The sequence below is a fragment of the Parasteatoda tepidariorum genome, chromosome 10 (genome assembly GCF_043381705.1).
Source record: "Parasteatoda tepidariorum isolate YZ-2023 chromosome 10, CAS_Ptep_4.0, whole genome shotgun sequence".
Classification (NCBI taxonomy): domain Eukaryota; kingdom Metazoa; phylum Arthropoda; class Arachnida; order Araneae; family Theridiidae; genus Parasteatoda; species Parasteatoda tepidariorum.
The window spans coordinates 4,673,070-4,681,788 of NC_092213.1; the positions used below are offsets into that span (position 1 = coordinate 4,673,070).

Genomic DNA, 8,719 nt, shown 5'->3' on the forward strand with positions numbered 1-8,719 from the left:
ATCCTTCTCTTTTGTATGAAACATAAATAGAAATGTATCAAAAAATATGAATTAATATAATACTTTTAAAATCAGAATATTTATTTAGATTAGTCACCATTTATTCTCCTTCCATATATTCTTCTTCTATTTATAAAAAGCTTACCTTCATTTGGAATTCTGATTTCATAAGCTTACCAGCTGAAAATTAAATAACTCTTTAGCTATAGGCCCCCAGAGGAGACCCTCTTCAATTACGACGACAAAGGCGTGTGGCTTTGTGTGTATTTCCTCATTTGAATGGTAGAATGAACATAACAAATAATAAAAATTCGTACGTACCAGATTTTAAATTTGGAGAACAGAGTTTCCCAGCTGCTAAGGAATTAAACATTTTTACAGAAAAATCAATCCTATCAGTGTGCCCAATTTAATTCATAATTTAAGAAATAGGAGCTTTAAACCTCTCCACCACGATAAGGTAGGACCTGTTCGAGGGGCCCCCCACCCGTCCAGGTTATTTTCTTTAGACGCTCCGAATATTTCTTGAAACAAAATGATATATTTTGTATAATCCTTTTTTACTGATTTCTAAATTATTTGTTATTCGATTTCTGGGTAACTGAGAATAATTTTATTTCTTTTTATGTCTATTTATCAAATGATTATTTATTCTCTAGAATAAAAGTAAGGCAATTTTGCAACAGCCCTTTGTATGGCAGGGAGTTCATGAAGGTTAAAGCTCTCCAATACAGTCAGTATTTCAAACTGGTACCCATTGACATGAAGCTGGGTGGTTTTAAAACCGCCACCGGGGACCGAACCCCCTTCATAACAGTTCAACATCTCATTGATTATAATAATTATGTTTAATGCCTGATTTAACATCAGCAATGTATTGCTGGGAAAATTCACATATTATGAAAATACTAGCAAAAAAAAAAATTTTTTTTTATTGTAACTAAAGAATTACCTACTTAATAGTGATACGATCAAATTTGAAATTTCCCCCCTCTCAAAAATATAAGTTCATGGGAAAATAATTGACCAAATATTTAAGAAAGTATTATTTGGAAAAATATTTTTCTACCAAGATTTAATAAAGAATAATATAAAATCGCATTTTCTACTATGCATTATTAGAAATTGTTTTTACACATACATGTTAATTTCTAAAACTTTTAATTTATTACACCAGGTTACCAGGGTGCGTAACCAAATCTCTTAACAAAAATTAAGCACTCAAAAGGGAATTTTTCAGCATTCTATACATCAACAAGATGCAAAATAATTCTCAAAAACTTTACATGATCATGATAAAATAACTAGTTTCTGTCTTAGAAGAACTCTTTTTCTTAATAATATTAGTCACCGTAATAAGAAAAAGAGGGATTTTTCGGTTCAATTTCAGAGGGTAGAAAATGAAGCCAGAAATTGAGAATGTCTTGCAAATTGCAGCTGAGTTGTACATGAGAGAGAGCAAGAATCTCACATTACCCAGCTCAGTAGTCACTACTAAGTATTTCAAAACGAAAATCAAAAATAGCGCCTTCAAGCTACTTTTTAAAAACACTACGCACCATGTTATACTACTAATTCAAGTATTTTATAGAGAATTTCTTTCAACACTTAATTTTTAAAAAACTGAGAACTTTTTTTCTTTTTGTATATTTTAGCGAAGTGTCACTTTTATCCTGTATGGTTATTTTATATTCACTTTCATCCTGTATGGTAAGACAGGTAACGACAATATAGAAACTTTTTTTTTTGAATTCTTTTTCCCACTTAAAAATTTTTTTATACATAAAGTTAAGAGAGTTTAGTTTTGAGATATGGGACCAGGGAGTAAATACTTCTTGAGTTGTGAATAAAAGAGAATTTTTTTATTATTAACTTATAATTACTGTCTTTTTATTATTGCAGCATTCAATGAACGTTATTCTTCTATGGTCCCTTTTTTTCTAAAAATACGGCAATGTGAAAAATTTTTTTATCTTTCATAGAAAATTTAAGAGTGGTTTTTGTTTTGATTTCTATCTACCATTTTCTTTTTTGGCCATTGTGATCACTATTCGCTACTTCCCTCATTGAAAGTTATAAAAAATAAATTCTACTTGCACTCTACCTTTCATTGACGATGTAATATGTCTCAGAATGTTAAAAATTCATACCAAAATGCTAATAAAAAATTAAGAGATTAACCGAATAATTTTAATCTTATGCATTCATAATATTTCAATGCAAAAAAAATCTCCTTACCAGCCTTTTTTTAATTAACTGTTTTCAGAATGTTTAAATTTAAATCTACTTTATAAGAATTAAATCAGCTCTTATATGTCATTCATAGAAATAAATTTACTTATTCTAATTAATAAACTTCATGTCGAAAAAAAAATTTGTAATCAAAATCCATTCACAATTCAATAATCTAACATTTGGTCCTGGTAAAATGTTTTATTTACACACTCAATTACTCATTGTATTGTAGCAGCTAGTCGAAATTCTAATTACAATCAGTCTTTCTTTAAATATGTCTTAGAATATTTAAATTTCCCTCCAATTATTCAATAAAAAAGAAAAGTATTCACAAAAAAGCTCGTATATTTCAACATAATTCCAGCCAAATGTTTTTATGCAAAAAGTTAGCTTAGCTACATCTTCTTTCTACCATTTACTATGTTTTAAATTTAAAATAAAGTAATGACTTTTTATCGGCCTCTATGTTATTCATCGAAATGAATTTATTTACTCTAGAGTCCCAATGTATGTTATATTATTACAGAAAGCCTTCTTAGCTATAACTTTTTGCTACTAGAGGATGTTATTAACTTCACTCTATAATGCTACCAAAATTTTGAAAATAATAATTTTTAATCAGTCCTTATATGTTAATTATAGCTGCCAACATGGATAGGAAAAAAATCCAGCAGATTTTGAGAAATAATATAAATTTCACGATAATTGTTGCATTATGTACTAAATATTTTATACATAGGGAACTTACGAGATTTTTATAGTCATCGAATTAGAAAGACTGCAATATTTTCCAGTTATGATTGACATTAAACATACTTGAAATGTTATGTATTATGTTTAATAATAATTTCGAATATCTATAGGCATTCAATTCATCAAAGATAGTCAAGATTCTTTTTTAATTACTTAAAAAGAGAGCTCTGTATGAAAATAAACTGTACATTTCAGAACAAAAACGCTTTGAACTTCAATAAATGAGGTTCACTTCATTATGTATTAGAATAAAATACTCTTTTTAACTATTCAAAAATTTCTATTTCTATGGGGATTCCTTAAGGAAACTCACTCTACTTAAGGTAATTTTCTAAAATGTACAAAAAGCAGGAGAAACTGGCAAAATCCAGTAGAGTTGGCACCTGTGTGTTATCCATAGAAGTGAATTGACTTACTTGTTATTTCATCTTTAGGAATCAAGATAATAAACTAGTGAAAATTCTTTCATTTGTCCCAACATAATTTATTCATGCATACTAAATCATGCATTATAATTGAAGATGAAAAACTACTTACTCAGCCTTCCCTTGATCATAAACTGTTGGGAGTTTCTCACCAAAGTAATAGTGTAAAATGCAATTATTAAAAAAAAATTTTATAAGACTAAATAGTCTTATTTTGATAAGTCTCCACAGTTTCATTTTGATATTTGAGTTTTTTTTTCTTTCTATTATTTATTGCGTATTACAAATTTCATGTTATTCCTAGAAATAATTTAACTAATTTTAGTTAAAAGCAAAAATATTCCTATGCTAGAACTTCATATCTTGAAAACATTTAAAATTAAAATCCACGCATAAAGTAGTCAAAATTCAAATATTTATCCCGATATAATGTATTATTAATTATTCTTTACAGTTAAAGTTGAAAATCTTCTCAACTTCAGCATTTCTTTTCCCATATGCCCTGTTTTAAAATTTTATTATGTTCCAATGTAATTTTAGAATTTAATGATTGTTTCAATTTAGAATTTTTACTTGACGTTATCACGTCTTGATAAAGTTTTAAATTTAAATTCAATCTACGGTTTATAATACTAACAATGCTTAACTACTTGAAATGATAATTTTTAATAGTCTCAATGTGTTATTGATAGAAATGACTAATTCTTTTAGTTTTTTTTTTTTTCAACTAAAACAGATTTTAACTAAAAAAAAAAATTTCCTTGGCTCAGACTTAAGAATTTACAGTTAAAATCTGCATACATAAAGTAGTTTTTACCAGTCTAATAGCACATAAAAAATAAATTTTTTTGGTCTCTTAAGTTTATTTATGCATGCTAAATTATTCATTGTAGTTGAAAGCAGAAAAATCCACTTACCTTTAATTTAAAGTTCTAAAGTTAAAATCTCTCTCCAAAATACTAATAAAAGAGGACCCTATGATTTTTCAATAAAGAGTATACATGATGTAATGCAGAAATTTTTCTCCAATATACTAATAAATAAAAGACCTTATGTCTGTTTCAATTAAAAGTACAAATGATTTAATAATGCAGAAATCTTTCTTCAAAATACTAATAAAAAAGAACTTTATGTCTTTTCAATTAAGAATACACATATGTTAAGAGTACATGTGACTTAATGCAGAAAGTTCACTTTGCTACCTACTCTTTGCTACAGTGTTGAGAATGTTTAAAACTCAAATTGACTCTATAATAGTGATAAAATGTTTTAAGATTAAAATTCATTAATTTTTAATTTGATTTAGTCCTCATATGCCATTCATAGAAATGAATTTGCTTATTCTAGTTTATGAACTATGTCTTGAGAATTCACAATTAAAATCCATTCATAATAAAGATGCTTCAAATTTCAATTTACTATTTACTACCAATAAATAGTCTATAACTGTTTAAATTAATTACTTTTAATCAGTTCCTGTACACTTATCTGTCTCTATTCATAGAAATGAATTTACTTACAATAGCTAAAAACAAACAACTTCCTTGGCTTGATATCTTCAGAACATTCACACAATCCACACATAAAAAATTCTTTTATTTGTTCCAATACAATATACATGCATAATAAATTATTCATTTTAAATTATTTTACTCACCTTCAATCCTTCTTTTGCCGTGAAATAAGTCTTGTTTATATAAAATATACATTTCAGTGTAAAAAAACTAACTAAAAATATGATTATTTTTCAAAAAAAAAACTTGATATGTTCCAATATCATTTCAGTTTATATATATATATTTGTGTGTGTACTTGTAATGTCAAATATTAGTTAGATTTTGTAAGCAAAGAAATGTCATTGAATGAGTATAGAAGCATGGAAGTTTCATTAAAATGTCAAATTTTTACAACAAATAATTGTTATAGATGTCAGAATTATTTAACTTGAATCTCAACAACTGATTACTGTTACTGGCAATTCTGTGACTAATTATTATCCAGGTATAATGTAGGAGTTTTCCAGGTTTTCTTTTTTTAATCGCAATTTTTACTGACACTGACTATTCCCTGCTTTTTAGAGGTAAAATAGAATTTCCTGACAGTTCCAGGTTTTCCCTGCTCTCCCTAACCTGTGGAGACCCTGATGTATATGTAAACACATACACACACTCATATATATATATAAATGTCTAAAGAATGTTTAAAAAAATAATGAGAAACTTATTATTATACTAATATTAATTATATTTAATTATACTAATATCATTTAATTATACTAACTTTTTGCAAAACTTTCTTTATGTCACCGATGTAACGCAATTTAAAATAATTTATGTATGGTTTTGAAAAGTGGATAATCAGCATAGCATCTGTACTTTTCTGCTATTATCTTTTAATTTTTTTTTTAAATTCTCTCAATAATACTGATAAAATGGACAAATTTTTTACAAAAAAATATTTTTTGTATTTATTTAGCGAGTCATTAAAAAAATTGAATGTTTAATCTAATTGTAGGCTTTTTTCTCTCTATATATATATGACCCTATTTAATATTATGCATATACATATTCCATACAAGAGGATTTTTTCTAAATTATTATTTACTGTCTTGAAAATGCTAGAAATAAAAATACAACATAACACTAAAAGCATGACAAAATTCTTGATAAAAGGAAATTTTATTGTTTTTAAATCATTAATAAACTGGAATTTATTAATGGTAGATACACAAACTGTAGTTACACCATCTTATAGGCCTTGTTGAATATCTTAATTACACTTTGTAAATAATATTTATAAAATAGTCAAATTTCTTTAAAAAAAATATTTTCAATTAACCCCTAAATTTTTTCTAAAAAAATCATTTTAATTAAAACAAGAATTCTAACCTAGTTTTTTTTTACTTGTCTTGAATATTTTAAATCATTCAATATTTTTATCCTTTTTAAATCATTAATAAACTGGAATTTATTTATGGTAGATACACAAAATGTAGGTAAAATTTTTCACCACCTTATAGGCTTTGGTGTATATTTTAATTACAATAGGCCTCGGTGAATACCTTAATTACAATTTGTAACACTTAAAAAAACAGTCAAAATTCTTAAAAAAATTATCAATTAGCCCCTATATTTTTCTGAAAAACTCATTTCAATTAAAACAAGAATTCTATTTAGCCTTAGCATAGTTTTTATTTCATGTCTTCTGAATATTTTATATCATTAATAAACTGGAATTTATTTATGCTAGATGCACAAAATTTAGGTAAAATTTTTAACCACTTACTATGCATTGGTGAATATTATAAATACAATCTGTTATACTTATTAAATAACCGAAATTCTTTTAAAAAATATCTTTAATTAGCCCCTATATTTTTTTTGAAAAACTCATTTAAAGAATAATTCTATTTAGACTTAACCTAGCTTTTTTTCATGTGTTATGAATATTTAAAATGAGAACCTACACCATAATACTATTTAAAAAGACATAATTATTTCTTTTGTTTTAAGAAATGCATATTTTATCCACGTATATAGCTATAAGTATGAATTTCACAGTAGCTTAGAGCAAAAAATTCATTCAACCTTATGAGACTTAAAATTGTATAAGTTTTTAATATTATAAAAATAAATTTATTCAATAAAGTTAACTTCAGACTTTTCTTGAGAATGTATTCAAAAATATAATAAAACTGGAACAGTATAAACTTATAAACCTATATATCGATATTTTGAACACTTGTAAATAAATATAAGCAAAGGTAAAAATTCTATCTTAATAGGCCAAGACTTGTTCCACGATATTAATAAAAACTAATAAAATTTCATATTAAATATCTATCTAACTTTCGCACAGTCATCTTTAACTATTTAGCATTACATGAGAATGCTTTAAATTAAAATACTACCTTAAAACTAATAAAATGTCGAAAATTTCAAAGCTTTATAATGCTATTTTTAAGAATGAAATTACTAACTCCAGGCAAATTTAGCCTTCAGCTTGACATTCTTTTCAATGTCTGTATTGACTTTAATTTGATTACAATTAAAATATGTACATACATTGTTAAGAATTTTTACTGTTTTATAATACTAATAAAACAGGGAAAATTCTTAAAATCTTTCTTATCGATATCCCATTTAGTACTTTTTTATTTTGAAAGTAATGCAAAATCTACTTAGCTTGAGCAAGGCCTTTTTTAATGCCATGATTTGAAAAATTTGTCTTTTAATTAATCCTCATGCTATTTAATTAATAAATTTAAATTCATTTATTTCAAACAAAAGTAAATAATTTAGTATTACAATAAACTCATATTCTATCATAAATACGTCGTATATCAATTAGGTATAAATATTATTTATTACTCACAGAAGGTCTTAGCTTAAGCAATTTGTTCACATCTACGATATGTATGATTTTAAATGGAAAAGAAAACTATTTGCCACTAAATTCATTTGGATAAAATGTTCATTAAATGCAGACTTAATTAGAAAATCTACCTAACTTATAAAATGAGTACGTGCCATTTTTTTATTAATTGAAACAATGAGATACACATGTGAACAAGCCATAAAAAATTGCGCTTCCAACTAATTTTTATTATTAACTTACCTCTTATTGTGGAAAATAAGAAAATACTGTATAAGATTGTAGATACTAATACCTACCTCAAAAAAAGGACGCGTAAGCATCGAACTTAATTAACTATTGGTACAAAGGAATTTTTCTCTGAAAAACTTACTTGGAAACTTTTTCTCATCAGTTATTGGTACTATTTGCAATCTTTAGTATAAAATCACAAGCGTAATCTCAAATTTAAGACGCTTAACATTCTTCTACTCGTTACAGGAAAATGCCTAACAGGGAACAACTACCAACATTGATGATACGTATTTCATCTACGGGGTTCTCAAAAAGAAGGAGGGTTTGAAGGCTACTCATTGGCTGAAGGTGATATCATAGTAAATCGAAAATATCCTGTTTTCTGTTTCGTGTTTTGTTGGGTTCTTTTTTCTTTAATTATTGTTATGATTTAATATAATGTTTGTGTTAATTTGCAAATTTCCGAAAAGAAAAAAATGTTAAAATAGTAATTAATATTTCAGCGTAGATTTTTTTACTGGAATTATTAATTTACGGTAAATTTAATTATAAATTACCTACAAATATCAAATAAATACTAGTATGAATCGACATTTTTGCTTTATTTTCAAATATTTACTTAAATTGCTGTTTTTTTACATATTTTCATATTCTTTCTACTATAACGTATCGTTAACGCTCACCATTGTCTTCATTGC

At 25.9% G+C, this 8,719-nt stretch overlaps 1 long non-coding RNA gene across 1 annotated transcript in view; it reads right to left on the reverse strand.

The window, feature by feature from the left end:
- Positions 1-8,425, reverse strand: part of LOC139426654 (uncharacterized) — a 45,655-nt gene extending 37,230 nt beyond the window's left edge. Inside the window, exon 1 of the long non-coding RNA XR_011637885.1 lies at positions 146-8,425. This is a non-coding gene — a long non-coding RNA (uncharacterized lncRNA). The remainder of the gene's footprint in view (positions 1-145) is intronic.
- Positions 8,426-8,719: the final 294 nt, after the last annotated feature.